Source organism: Oncorhynchus masou, chromosome 15 (genome assembly GCF_036934945.1).
Source record: "Oncorhynchus masou masou isolate Uvic2021 chromosome 15, UVic_Omas_1.1, whole genome shotgun sequence".
In the NCBI taxonomy this organism is placed as follows: Eukaryota; Metazoa; Chordata; class Actinopteri; order Salmoniformes; family Salmonidae; genus Oncorhynchus; species Oncorhynchus masou.
The window spans coordinates 41,798,694-41,814,525 of NC_088226.1; positions in this window are offsets into that span (position 1 = coordinate 41,798,694).

Consider the following 15,832-nt stretch of genomic DNA (forward strand, 5'->3'; position numbering starts at 1 on the left):
ATAGCCCCCCTCCTGGAATGAGACAGAGGTACCTCCCTCTCCCCCTACAAGAGGCCCTTTGTCTGGTTATGGTGTTAGGAACCAGTTACCTAAGTGACACCTCTGCATGCATCAGTGGGCTAGGAGGATGGGTCTGATCTGACAACATATCAATCCCATTCCTTACATCCTACCCAGACAAAGTAGGCTACTGTTTAACTATAACTTTTATTGTCAATCTAGGTTGAGGTACCTTGCTAAAAGGCCCCACAACAAGCAATGACCGACAGACACATTCCAACAATCAAAGCACCTGTGGCATTCGCCTGGTCTAGGCACTGTAGGCAATACTGACAGCTGGCACCGGACACACTCATCAGGTCCAGCCATGGGAGTGGCATCAGCATGCCGCACACACCTGCCACGAATGGCAGACTCCAATGGCTCACAGTTTTATTTTATTTTATTTATTGATTTCACCTTTATTTAACCAGGTAGGCTAGTTGAGAACAAGTTCTCATTTACAACTGCGACCTCGCCAAGATAGTGACAGATGTGTTTGCCCGTGTAAGAGTGTGTATGTGTCGTGTCTCCTCCAGACAAGACAGCATAACAGGCATGGTGCTAGCATTAGCATTCCAATGCTAATGTAGTGACACAAACCAGCCTTGAAGCCCTGTTTGGTCTGGTTCTCAGATCAGCTGCCAGGGACTACTCTCTCAGACAGACAGCTGCACATGTGACTTAGCTGCAGAACAACATTCTTCCCTGATGCCATTTGTGCAAATAATCTCGCTTTTTCGTTTCCTTATTCTGATGGCATTCAGTTAAACAAGAATGTGTTCATAACAAAGGAGTACAGACTGACTTGGCTGTTCAACATCTGTCACATGGCCTTGTGGCATAGCATCTGGTCCACAACATGCAAATCATGTTCAAAAGAATTTGCATCTTGAATGCTAAAATTCAAACTAAGTGCAATAAGGACACTGAGTAAACACTTGCATGTGCACATATAGTGCACATATAATCCCCCCCCCAGATCCAGAGGCCATGCAGTCAGTCAAAGCCCCTCAGATATATTTGCCTAGCTGGGAGCTGGTCTTATCAGACAGGAAACAGAACCCCTCAACGGTCTGTCTCTCTCCCAACACTACTTTGGCAGGCAGCAGCCCTGTGAACACACACACGCACACAAACTCCCATGCACGTTCCAGCAAAATCATCCATTGGACAGGCAGAATGGACATGTGTGAGTCAGTAAGAGATCAAGACCCATCTAAACAGGTACAGAGGAGGGAGTCTAACAGCTCCGCTGTGTGTGTGTGGGTCTGACAGTGTGGGTGATAATGAGTCCGTTTTATCTATAACCTACTGGTGTGCCAAATATGCAACAAATTAGCGTTCACATTCCTAGACCTACACTGTGTATACAAAACATTAAGAATACCTGCTCTTACCATGACAGACTGACCAGGTGAATAGGGTGAAATATATGATCACTTATTGATGTCACTTGTTAAAGCCACTTCAAATCAGTGTAGATGAAGGCGAGGAGACAGATCAAAGGAGGATTTTTAAGCCTCGAGACAATTGGGACATGGATTGTGTGTGTGTGCCTTTCAAAGGGTGAATGGGAAAGACAAAAACATTTGTTGCCTTTGAATGGGGTATGGTAGAAGGTGCCTGGCGCAACGGTTTGTGCCAAGAACTGTAAAGCTGCTGAGTTTTTCCCGCTCCAGGGTGTATCAAGACTAGTCCACCACCCAAAGGACATCCAGCCAATGTGACACAACAGTAGGAAGCATTAGAGTTAACATGGGCCAGTATCCTTGTGAAACGCTTTGGTATACTCAGTGTGTGTTCCAAATGACCTAGCTATCACATACTGTCGTAGTAGTATATGACCTAGCTATCACATACTGTCGTAGTAGTATATGACCTAGCTATCACATACTGTCGTAGTAGTATATGACCTAGCTATCACATACTGTCGTAGTAGTATATGACCTAGCTATCACATACTGTCGTAGTAGTATATGACCTAGCTATCACATACTGTCGTAGTAGTATATGACCTAGCTATCACATACTGTCGTAGTAGTATATGACCTAGCTATCACATACTGTCGTAGTAGTATATGACCTAGTTATCACATACTGTCGTAGTAGTATATGACCTAGCTATCACATACTGTCGTAGTAGTATATGACCTAGCTATCACATACTGTCGTAGTAGTATATGACCTAGCTATCACATACTGTCGTAGTAGTATATGACCTAGTTATCACATACTGTCGTAGTAGTATATGACCTTGCTATCACGTACTGTCGTAGTAGTATATGACCTTGCTATCACGTACTGTCGTAGTAGTATATGACCTAGCTATCACATACTGTCGTAGTAGTATATGACCTAGCTATCACATACTGTCGTAGTAGTATGACCTAGCTATCACATACTGTCGTAGTATTATATGACCTAGCTATCACATACTGTCGTAGTAGTATATGACCTTGCTATCACATACTGTCGTAGTAGTATATGACCTAGCTATCACATACTGTCGTAGTAGTATATGACCTAGCTATCACATACTGTCGTAGTAGTATATGACCTTGCTATCACATACTGTTGTAGTAGTATATGACCTAGGTTAGACTAACCACTGATGCTTTTCTAATGTAACAGCAGCCCAAGTCGACCTACTCTTAATTATTGTGTTTTACTGCATGTTGACATATTCCTCCAGCACTGACGTGCATTAGCACACCAGACTGTGATGGAGCTCATGAGGTACATTTACATTACATTTAAGTCATTTAGCAGACGCTCTTATCCAGAGCGACTTACAAATTGGTGAATTCACCTTCTGACATCCAGTGGAACAGCCACTTTACAATAGTGCATCTAAGTCATTAAGGGGGGGGTGAGAAGGATTACTTATCCTATCCTAGGTATTCCTTGAAGAGGTGGGGTTTCAGGTGTCTCCGGAAGGTGGTGATTGACTCCGCTGTCCTGGCGTCGTGAGGGAGTTTGTTCCACCATTGGGGGGCCAGAGCAGCGAACAGTTTTGACTGGGCTGAGCGGGAACTGTACTTCCTCAATGGTAGGGAGGCGAGCAGGCCAGAGGTGGATGAACGCAGTGCCCTTGCTTGGGTGTAGGGCCTGATCAGAGCCTGGAGGTACTGCGGTGCCGTTCCCCTCACAGCTCCGTAGGCAAGCACCATGGTCTTGTAGCGGATGCGAGCTTCAACTGGAAGCCAGTGGAGAGAGCGGAGGAGCGGGGTGACGTGAGAGAACTTGGGAAGGTTGAACACCAGACGGGCTGCGGCGTTCTGGATGAGTTGTAGGGGTTTAATGGCACAGGCAGGGAGCCCAGCCAACAGCGAGTTGCAGTAATCCAGACGGGAGATGACAAGTGCCTGGATTAGGACCTGCGCCGCTTCCTGTGTGAGGCAGGGTCGTACTCTGCGGATGTTGTAGAGCATGAACCTACAGGAACGGGCCACCGCCATGATGTTGGTTGAGAACGACAGGGTGTTGTCCAGGATCACGCCAAGGTTCTTAGCGCTCTGGGAGGAGGACACAATGGAGTTGTCAACCGTGATGGCGAGGTCATGGAACGGGCAGTCCTTCCCCGGGAGGAAGAGCAGCTCCGTCTTGCCGAGGTTCAGCTTGAGGTGGTGATCCGTCATCCACACTGATATGTCTGCCAGACATGCAGAGATGCGATTCGCCACCTGGTCATCAGAAGGGGGAAAGGAGAAGATTAATTGTGTGTCGTCTGCATAGCAATGATAGGAGAGACCATGTGAGGTTATGACAGAGCCAAGTGACTTGGTGTATAGCGAGAATAGGAGAGGGCCTAGAACAGAGCCCTGGGGGACACCAGTGGTGAGAGCGCGTGGCGAGGAGACAGATTCTCGCCACGCCACCTGGTAGGAGCGACCTGTCAGGTAGGACGCAATCCAAGCGTGGGCCGCGCCGGAGATGCCCAACTCGGAGAGGGTGGAGAGGAGGATCTGATGGTTCACAGTATCGAAGGCAGCCGATAGGTCTAGAAGGATGAGAGCAGAGGAGAGAGAGTTAGCTTTAGCAGTGCGGAGCGCCTCCGTGATGCAGAGAAGAGCAGTCTCAGTTGAATGACTAGTCTTGAAACCTGACTGATTTGGATCAAGAAGGTCATTCTGAGAGAGATAGAGGGAGAGCTGGCCAAGGACGGCACGTTCAAGAGTTTTGGAGAGAAAAGAAAGAAGGGATACTGGTCTGTAGTTGTTGACATCGGAGGGATCGAGTGTAGGTTTCTTCAGAAGGGGTGCAACTCTCGCTCTCTTGAAGACGGAAGGGACGTAGCCAGCGGTCAGGGATGAGTTGATGAGCGAGGTGAGGTAAGGGAGAAGGTCCCCGGAAATGGTCTGGAGGAGAGAGGAGGGGATAGGGTCGAGCGGGCAGGTTGTTGGGCGGCCGGCCGTCACAAGAAGCGAGATTTCATCTGGAGAGAGAGGGAGAAAGAGGTCAGAGCACAGGGTAGGGCAGTGTGAGCAGAACCAGCGGTGTCGTTTGACTTAGCAAACGAGGATCGGATGTCGTCGACCTTCTTTTCAAAATGGTTGACGAAGTCATCTGCAGAGAGGGAGGAGGGGGGAGGGGGAGGAGGATTCAGAAGGGAGGAGAAGGTGGCAAAGAGCTTCCTAGGGTTAGAGGCAGATGCTTGGAATTTAGAGTGGTAGAAAGTGGCTTTAGCAGCAGAGACAGAGGAGGAAAATGTAGAGAGGAGGGAGTGAAAGGATGCCAGGTCCGCAGGGAGGCGAGTTTTCCTCCATTTCCGCTCGGCTGCCCGGAGCTCTGTTCTGTGAGCTCGCAATGAGTCATCGAGCCACGGAGCGGGAGGGGAGGACCGAGCCGGCCTGGAGGATAGGGGACATAGAGAGTCAAAGGATGCAGAAAGGGAAGAGAGGAGGGTTGAGGAGGCAGAGTCAGGAGAAAGGTTGGAGAAGGTATGAGCAGAGGGAAGAGATGAAAGGATGGAAGAGGAAAGAGTAGCGGGGGAGAGAGAGCGAAGGTTGGGACGGCGCGATACCATCCGAGTAGGGGCAGTGTGGGAAGTGTTGGATGAGAGCGAGAGGGAAAAGGATACAAGGTAGAAACAGAAAGGATGTGTTTTTCTGGTGTCGGGAGGGAACTCAACTGGGAGAACAAGGAAGTATTCATTAAAGTTCAGGAGATCTCACCGAGAAGGTATGTGAGGGCTGATGGTGGTGGTTAGTTGGGAGTAACTGTATGTGACCCAAATGGCATCTTAATCCAGACATATGCACTGGTAAAAAAGTAGTACACAAGGAATAGGATGCCATTTGGGACGTATCCACAGTAAAATGCCAATGGAATGCAGCATCTGCACCTGCAATGCTCTGCTGTACCACCCAGCTTCAACCCCTAATGAATATAAATTTTAAAAAATGTTTTACACAAACTGCAGACCACCAACTCTGCAATGCTGGGCGATGGATGCAATTATTTCTGGACTGACAAATATTTATTTTTCCCCGTCTGTCTGGTCTGCTAGGATCTAATGGTTGGTTTCAGTCAGCCAGAGTAGGAAAACAGAATCGAAAGGCAACAGGAAAAAGAAGCTCCGGCAGGAATTCAAGGCATGTGGTCGGTCGGTGGCTGGGCTGATTTCTCCAGGCAGAGCCACTGTAGGAGTCCCAAATGACACCCTATTCCCTTTGAAAGTCTATTACTTTGAACAGGGCCCATAGGGAATAGAGAGCCATTGGGCTCTGGTCATAAGTAGTGCAATATATAGGGTGGGAATAGGGTGCCATTTGGGACAAAGCTCCTGACTGCTGCCTGTGATACGCTAGGCTGCCAGACTCGTCTGCGTCTGCTAGAAACTAAGTGACGGCCGACTGGGCGGCATTCCCGGGATGGCTCCTGCAGAGGAAGCTGGAATTCTTATCCACTTACAGACACGGATCACTAGATGTGGGGGGACAGGCTTTTAGGAGTGGACACAGCAAGGGCATGTGCACAGATAGAGCTGACTCAGAATGCTTTGGTTGTTTAATGTCAGAATGTTTAATTCAGACAGTCAGACATTTTCCACAAATACTTTCTAGACATTGTTAGACGGCCGAGGCCTGTTAGTCGAAAAGGTATTGTTTATCACAAGGCCATTTTAAACACAGCCTCCAAACTAAGTGTATCTAAATCACAAACCCTGGCAGTGGGATAACATTATTCTGTGAGAATAAAGCAGCCCTGGGAACCTGATTTGCTGTTACCTAGTTGCACTGGGAAGTCTTTTAGTGCACGGAGTAGACAATAATGGGGCCAGGGCCACATCTACAATGCATTCGGGAAAGTATTCAGACCCCTACCCCTTTTCCATATTTTGCTATGTGTCAGCCTTATTCTTCTTATTCCTCTACACACACTACCTCAATGACAAAGTGAACATAGGTTTTTAGAAATGTTTGCAAATATATCAAAAACAGAAATACCTTATTTACATAAGTATTCAGACCCTTTGCTCTGAGACTCGAAATTGAGCTCAGGTGCATCCTGTTTCCATTGATCATCCTTGAGATGTTTCTACAACTTGATTGGAGTCCACCAGTGGAAAATTCAATTGATTGGACATGATTTGGAAAGGCACATGCCTGTCTTTATAAGTTCCCACAGTTGACAGTGCATGTCAGATCAAGGTGACCAAGAACCTGATGGTCACTCTGACAGAGCTCCAGAGTTCCTCTGTGGAGATGGGAGAACCTTCCAGAAGGATAACCATCTCTGTAGCACTCCACGATATGGCCTTTATGGTAGAGTAGCCGGACGGAAGCCACTCCTCAGCAAAAGGGATATACAGCAGCTTGGAGTTTGCCAAAAGACAACTAAAGGACTCTCAGACCATGAGAAGTCTGATGAAACCTCTTTTGCCTGAATGACAAGTGTCACGTCTGGAGGGAACCTGGCACTATCTCTACAGTGAAGCATGGTGGTGGCAGCATCAGGCTGTGGGGATGTTTTTCAGCAGCAGAGACTGGGAGACTAGTCAGGATCGAGGGAAAAATGAACGGAGCAAAGTAAAGAGAGATCCTTGATAAAAACCTGCTCCAGAGCTCCTAGGACCTCAGACTGGGGTAAAGGTTTTACCTTCTAATAGGACAACAAACCTAAGCACACAGCCAAGACAATGCAGGAGTGGCTTCGGGACAAGTCTCAATATCCTTGAGTTGCCCAGCCAGAGGCCGGAGTTGAACCTGATCGAACATCTCTGGAGATACCTGAAAATAGTTGTGCAGCAAATAGTTGTGCAGCAGAGCTTGAGAGGATCCACAGACAAGAATGGGAGAATCTCCACAAATACAGGTGTGCCTAGCTTGTAACGTCTTACCCAATAAGACTTGAGGCTGTAATCGCTGCCAAAGGTGCTTCAACAAAGTACTGAGTAGAGGGTCGGAATACTTATTTAAATGTAATATGAGTTTTTTTTCTATTACATTTGCAAATAATTCTAAATACCTGATTTTTCTTTGTCATTATGGGGTATTGTGTGTAGATTGATGAGGTTAAAAAACTATTTAAATCAATTTTAGAATAAGGATGTAACATAACAAAATGTGGAATAAGTCAATTGTCTGAATACTTTCCAAATGCACTGTATATAGGGAAGGGGTTAATAAGGTGTAGAAGAGACAATAACAGATACACAAGTCCCCGAAGAAGTACTCCCACTATGTACAGGCACGGAACTAGACCTCAGGCTATAAATAAATGCTACATTTATTTATTTTTTATTATATAAGTGCATTGTCCATTGTTATGCATACATTATCACATAAAGAAATTAAAACTCAATTCACTGCAAATCATATTTGTTTTCAATGAGGTTCACTATACTATTCATACAGTCAACAAAAAAAATGCAGTGCGAGAGGCGTTACTACAGACCCAGGTTCATTTCCCAGGCTGTTCCACAACCGGCCGTGACCGGGAATCCCGTAGAACGGCACACAATTGGCCCAGCATTGTCCGGATTCGGGAAGGCTTTGGCCGGTGGGGCTTTACTTGGCTGATCGCGCTCTAGTGACTAATTACGGCGGGCCGGGTGCCTGTGGGATGAACCCGGACGCCAGTTGAACTGTGTCTCCTCCGTCACATTGGTGCGGCTGGCTTCCAGGTTAATCTGGTGGGTGTTAAGAAGCGAGGTTAGGCGGGTCATGTTTCTGAGGATGCATAACTTTACCTTCGCCTCTCCCGAGCCCGTTGGGGAGCTGCAGCGATGAGACAAGATCGAAAATTGGGGAGAAAAATGAGGTAAAATACAAAAAGAATTATAATACAAAAATCCACCATCTGTGGTGCGCTGCACAGTACAGTGTGTCGTCTGAATGAGTAAAATAGATTTATGAAGCTGTTGCTGTGCGGTCCTACTTCTATAAAGCCCACAGTGGGCTACATTACAGCTGTGCAGACAGGAGGGAGGACATGCAATCCTAAACATGGCATGCACACATCATGCCACGTGTGCGAGGTTACAGAGCAGCCATCTGACACCTGGACTGCATGCCAAACACTTAAAAAGACACACCCTATCCCCTAAAATTAAGTGGACACTTCTGATGACGTCCCATAACGTCTGATGCATGTACACTTGCAGGGCAAGGGGCGAGGGAGGAAGGAATGATTTATAAATGGACCGCCCTTTCCCGGAAATCCGTCACTCGTTCATCCCACGATGATTGTGTTCCCAGCCACCAGTGCTTAATTATCTACAGTGCAGCAAGTATTCAGAACCCCACCCCTTTTCCACATTTTGTTAAGTTACAGCCTTATTCTAAAATTACCCCACAATGACAAAGTGAAAACAGGTTTTTCAAAATGTTTGCAAACGTATCTAAAACTAGAAATAGAAATACCTTATTTACATAAGAACTCAGACCCTTTGCGATGAGACTTGAAATTGAGCTCAGGTGCATCCTGTTTCCATTGATCATCCTTGAGATGTTTCTACAGCTTGATTGGAGTCCACCTGTGGTAAATTCAATTGATTGGACATGATTTGGAAAGGTACACAGGTTTGGCAGACTTTTGTTAGCGGATGTACAATCATCGCAAAATTGAATTGTGGTGCGTTTCAGGCTCCGAAGTGAACATAATTGTACACTCGCAAACGCCATTAAAAATGGGGGCTGGCATCCTGAGTGGTGCAGTGGTCTAAAGCACTGTATTGCAGTGCTAGCTGTGCCACTAGAGATGCTGGTTAAGTCCAGGCTCTGTCGCAGCCGGCCGTGATCGGGAGACCCATGGGGTGGCGCACAATTGGCCTAGGGCCTTCCGGGTTAGGGGAGGGTTTGGGCGGCAGAGATGTTCCCGTCCCATCGGGCATTACGGAACCCAAACCGGCTGCGCGCCTGCGCTATCGTGCATTAATGTATTCCTGTTCCCCCTACACCAAACACGATCACAACACGCGGGTTAAAATATCTAAACAAACTCTGTCCAATGTCATTCATTTGGGGACAGGTCAAAAAGCATTAAACATGTATGGCAATTTAGCTAGTTAGCTTGCACTTGCTAGCTAATTTGACATATTTAGCTAGCTTGCTGTTGCTAGCTAATTTGTTCTGGGATATAAACATTGAGTTGTTATTTAACCTGATATGCACAAGGTCCTCTACTCCGACAATTAATCCACACATAAAACAGCCAACCGAATTGTTTCTAGTCATCTCTCCTCCTTCCAGGCTTTTTCATCTTTGAACTAATATGGTGATCGGCATCTAAACTTGGGCTTGGCTGGGTTGTGTTTTGGAGGACACACGGCTCTCGACCTTCTCCTCTCCCGAGTCCTAAATGGAGTTGCAGCGATGGGACAAGACTAACTACCAACTGGATAGGACGAAATTGGGGATAAGGAAAAAACAAGGGCTGAGAGGCTTACGTTGCAAACTTCCCTTGCTTGGCTAATCCTTTTGACCGATGACAAATTTGGCTGAGGTGATTCCACCAAGGGGACACCCACAATCTCTAGAGTTTACAGGTGTAGAATCTTAATTTGTGCCAGTTTGCTTCAGCAGGAAAATAATCTTACAGGAAATGTGAATTATTATGTGGATTATAATTAATGGACATTTTTGTAGGGGTTGATACATTTTTCATTAAGGCAAATCAAGTCTGAAATTTTAACGTGGAAATAAACTTTAGAAGCCTTTGTAAACCTCAAATACACTACAAATGTGCATTTCCTGCTTAGCAGGAAAATTCTCAGCAACAAATCAAATTAAGATCCTACATCTGTAGTTAGTGGTGGATATCATACTAAGATATAGGTAGCTTTCTAACTATACCTATTGCCTTTATATTCCAAATAAAAAGGCTCTACCTGCACCCATGATCATCTGGATAATAACTGACAAGCCACATGTAGCACAGAAAATGTCCTCAGAAAGTTCATGGTAAAGTAGTTCTGCAGAGGAACAGATAGGCAGCTGTTTGAACATCAGGGACTGCTCTGCTGGCCTTGTATCTCTGTGAGCCACCTGGCAGTGACTGAGAGAGGAGAACAGCCTCCTGTTGGCCTCACTGAGATATAGGAGCAAAGGGAAGCAGTGCCTCAGGGGCATGGTCTAGGACAGGGAAAGGGAGCTGGGGAGAGGGGAGGAGAGCGCCTTGCACTGTGAGGGCTTCTGCTTGACCTCTGCTCTGCCTATCTTTTCGAGATCAAAACAGACCTGTCCTCCCTCGCTCTTTCCGAGAAAAGAGAAGCAGTTGCAGCAACGTGTTCCTGGTTCCCGGGAACCACAAAGTCCATATATGCACATGAATAATCCTCTCTCACAAAGAGGGAAACACTCATCCATCCCAGAACATGCAGTTACAGGTAGGGTTTGATGTCAGAAGGTGAATTCATCAATTTGTAAGTCGCTCTGGATAAGAGCGTCTGCTAAATGACTTAAATGTAAATGTAAATGTTTGTTACAGAGTTCCTATGAATGCTTCCTCCCTACGTCAACAAAACAGGGTGGGAAGGGAAAGAAACTGCACAAGCACATTAATGCTGGGCCATGGTTTCTAATATGAGAGATGAAAAGTGATGATCAAAAGGAGAGTATCAACCACATCACTTCCTCTTTCAGGAGACCACGCCTGTATGTCTGCTTCACCCTTTGCTAACAGGGAGGGGGTATGGGGGGGAAGGGTGGTACAGGAATTGGACCTAGAGGAACCTAGAGCCAACACAGGAGGAGGATGGGACGCCCATATATGAGCGTAGGCTTAAGGATCAGGATAGAATTACATACAGTAATGTATACAACACATCCTACACATAGATCCATCATTACACACAGGCAGGCACACGCTATTCACTCTGTCTGACACATGCACCATTACAGGCTATCCTGTACAGTACAGTATGTGCTTCCAGAGTGTGAATGAAACCTTGGCATTATGCAACAAAGACACAAACCAAAGTGATGAGAGAGCTGAGAGTGGCTCACATGATTAAATCAATCATATCACGGGTTTGGTATAAACAGTCGTTTTTAAAATAGTAGATTGCAGCTGGATTCTCGTGCTCATGAAAGCACTACTAGAGTACGTATGGTATGATAACCAGTCGCTTTAACTTTACAAGAGCAAAAAGCCTGCATTACTTCTTCTTTCTGAAAATACATACAAAAGTAGGAAATGTATCACAATTCTAACAGGAATGACGTCTGTTTGTAGTCATCTTCAAAAAAAACTGCAAGGAGTCAACAAAAAATGGTTTCTTTGGAACAGGCTTCAGTCAATGCAAGGCTGATGACATTGAAACATCCATCAGTGTTCAGGCAAAAGACACTGGTCCCCTCTTCAGTCTGTGCAAAGAGGAGAGGCAGAGAGAGGCCCCTCAGCCAGCCTGGCTAGCCCATCCAGCCTCACACCTGTCTAGTCCTCCAAGCAGGAGAAAGAGCTATTGTTGAACACCTGTGCTGTCAGCCTTGCTTGCTCTATCCTCTCACTCCGCCTCTGCAATTACATGGGAGGGACACTGACACACAGTACACACTCTCCTGGTGCCAGCCACCAGGCCACCTGTACCTGAGTGAGAACACACCTTGAGGCCTTTTCACACTGCATTGTTCTTAGCCTCGGGCTACCTTATCCCCAGAATACGACTGGCACTGGGATAGATTATCCTTTGTTCACGCAAGCATTTGTTAACCCTAGGCTAAACTTTAGCGCTGGGTTAAGAATTGACACTTGTATTCCAATGTCCCGGGCTAATGGACAAACACACATGCGACCACCATTCTCTCTGTACCACATGACCAATGTTAAGCAATAAGGGATTTTTTTAAACACATGACTTCCTCTTGCTTCTAGCTTAGCATTTTATTTCCAACAGTGATGGTTTGAATAAACCTTGCCATCTGGCTGTCCAACCTTAGAAACAATGTTTCACTTTTGATATGCAATCTTGTTCTCACCCCTGTAGAGAGAATGCTGTGCATGGACCAGACACAGTTTATGATCCATGAAACAATATTATTGTCATGGATAGCTAATAAAATTAAGTAAAATGTCAGTAGAAAAGCTATAAAAACAACAGAAATTGAGTATTTGCTGCCCTTCAAGCTGTAGTTTGTTGCTTCAGTTGAGAGCTATACATAAATCCAGAAATTAAGTGAAAGGCTACAAATGCACTGAAAAAGTTGATGGTTAAAAATGCATTTGCTTGTTTGTCAGGAGCTGCTTGCTGTCCAGTATTGGGCTATGCATCGGGACTACAACACTGAAGTTCAACTAGTGCTCAATACTGCCATCGTGTGGATAACAGGTTGTAGCACAGCTCTGGAAACAGACACAGTAATGGTTTTTCTAATGACCAGTAGAGGGAAGTGTCCCCTCAGGTGTCTTTAGGAGTGACCATTTTCCAGGGCCCAGTTTGTCAAAAAGTAATCTGATCAGATTTCAGCAATCAGATCGGATTAAATGTTAGAATTGGGGTTAGAATTGGGGGGGTTTCAAAACTGAAAAATGTCACTCTGATCCTCTGGATAGGGATAAGGAATTGGTATCCAATCTGAGTTTAAAAAAATAATAATAATAAAAAAATACAACAAAATAAAGTATTGAACGTAATTTTTGAATTTTTCAAAACTGAACATAATGATTATGATAGTTTTGATGCTGAAAATCTGGAATATTTTGATCCCATTAGAAGGATGGATTCAGAAAGGTGAAAGGCACTACAACCAATACATGTCAATGTCACTAAAATGAGGATTAAAAACAAAATCGTACATAAAAATAAAAGTGTTATATTGACCGCAGTTTAGCCATGTGGTCAGTTTTATAATGAGTGTGAAATAAATGTATCTACTCCTTATAAGTGATATGCAAGCTCTTTCACTTTTAATCAAGGTATCTTTCATTTATTGGTGTAGTTTACTCATCTTTGTTTACATTTACATTTACATTTAAGTCATTTAGCAGACGCTCTTATCCAGAGCGACTTACAAATTGTTTACCTATTTACAATGACATTTTAGTCATTTTCTAGTAGTGATGGGGAAGAAATTGACACAGTAACATGTTGGATATTACTTTTGACGATATATCGTATCATACCATTGACACTATCGCAATATCATGTTTGATCTAGTTGGCTGTACCTGCACCAACCCTCCTGTATTTTTCCTGTATATCGAGTTGCAATACTCGTAGAATCGTGAGAATAGCAATACATATCGACACAGAGGTATCGTGACAATTGTATTGTGAAGTCCCTAAGAAATTCAAGCCCAATAGCAAAGTGACAACCACATACAGTTGAAGTCGGAAGTTTACATACACTTGGGTTGGAGTCATTAAAACGAGTTTTTCAACCACTCCACAAATTTCTTGTTAACAAACTATAGTTTTGGCAAGTCGGTTAGGACATCTACTTTGAGCACGACACAAGTCATTTTTACAATAATTGTTTGCAGACAGATTATTTAACTTAATCACAATTCCAGTGGGTCAGACGTTTACAAAGACTAAGTTGACTGTGCCTTTAAACAGCTTGGAAAATAACAGAAAAGGATGTTATGGCTTTAGAAGCTTCTGATTGGCTAATTGACATCATTTGAGTCATACATTGTGGATATATTTCAAGGCCTACCTTCAAGCTCCGTGCCTCTTTGCTTGACATCATGGGAAAATCAAAAGAAATCAGCCAAGACCTCAGAAACAAATATTGTAGACCACAACTCTGAATCATACTTGGGAGCAATTTCCAGACGCCTGAAGGTACCATGTTCATCTGTACAAACAATAGTATGCAAGTATAAACATCATTGACCACACAGCCGTCATACCGCTCAGGAAGGAGACGCGTTCTGTCACCAAGAGATGAACATCCTTTGGTGCGAAAAGTGCAAATCACTCACAGAAGAACGCCAAAGGAGCTTGTGAAGATGTCGGAGGAAACAGGTACAAAAGTATCTCTATCCACAGTTAAACAAGTCCTATATCGACATAACCTGAAAGGCCGCTCAGCAAGGAAGAAGCCACTGCTCAAAAACCGCCATAAAAAAACCAGACTACAGTTTGCAACTGCACATGGGGACAAAGATCGTACTTTTTGGAAACAAAAATAGAACTGTTTGGTCATAATGACCATCATTATATTTGGAGGAAAAGGGGGAGGCTTGCAAGCTGAAGAACACCACCCCAACCGTGAAGCACGGGGATGGCAGCATCGTGTTGTGGGGTGCTTTGTTGCAGGAGTGACTGTTGCACTTCACAAAATAGATGGCTTCACGAGGTAGGAAAATGTTGTGGATATATTGAAGCAACATCTCAAGACATCAGTCAGGAAGTTAAAGCTTGGTCGCAAATGGGTCTTCCAAATGGACATTGACCCCAAGCATACTTCCAAAGTTGTGGCAAAATGGCTTACGGACAACAAAGTCAAGGTATTGGAGTGGCCATCACAAATCCCTGACCTCAATCCCATAGACAATTTGTGGGCAGAACTGAAAAAACATGTGAGAGCAAGGAGGCCTACAAACCTGACTCAGTTACACCAGCTCTGTCAGGCAGAATGGGCCAATATTCCCCCAACTTATTGTGGGAAGCTTGTGGAAGGCTACCCGTTTATCCCAAGTTAAACAATTTAAAGGCAATTCTACAAAATACTAATTGAGTGTATTTAAACTTCTGAACCACTGGGAATGTGATGAAATAAATAAAAGCTGAAATAAATCATTCTCTCTGCTATTATTCTGACATTTCACATTCTTAAAATAAAGTGGTGATCCTAACTGACCTAAGACAGGGAATGTTTACTAGGATTAAATGTCAGGAATTGTGAAAAACTGAGTTTAAATGTATTTGGCTAAGGTGTATGTAAACATCTGACTTCATCTGTATCTCCATCATAGTAAATACATGTTCCATAAATAAAGTAGTTATCAGCAAAGTCGGTGTTAGTAATGTAGAAGTAGTACCACAACCTGCCAAGTGGATGGCAAGGTGTACAGTAGGCCTGTTCAAAGCACTGGAAATCCTGATTCTGTGATCTTAATATTGTGGTTTCTGTATCAGAATGATTCTATCCGATTATTTTCTGAAAAAAACGTCTCAAGAACAGCCAGATCGATCTGACCCTAAATAGCAATTTTTTAAAATCCGTATTCAAGGTTTAAAAAAAACTGGGCTCCGGAAAGTGATAATGTATCTTCAGGTAACTGCCAAAATAATGAAATGCTTGAGTAAATGAGGGATAGAAAGTATATTGAAAGCAGGTGCTTCCACACAGGTGTGGTTCCTGTGTTAATTAAGCAGTTAACATCCCATCATGCTTAGG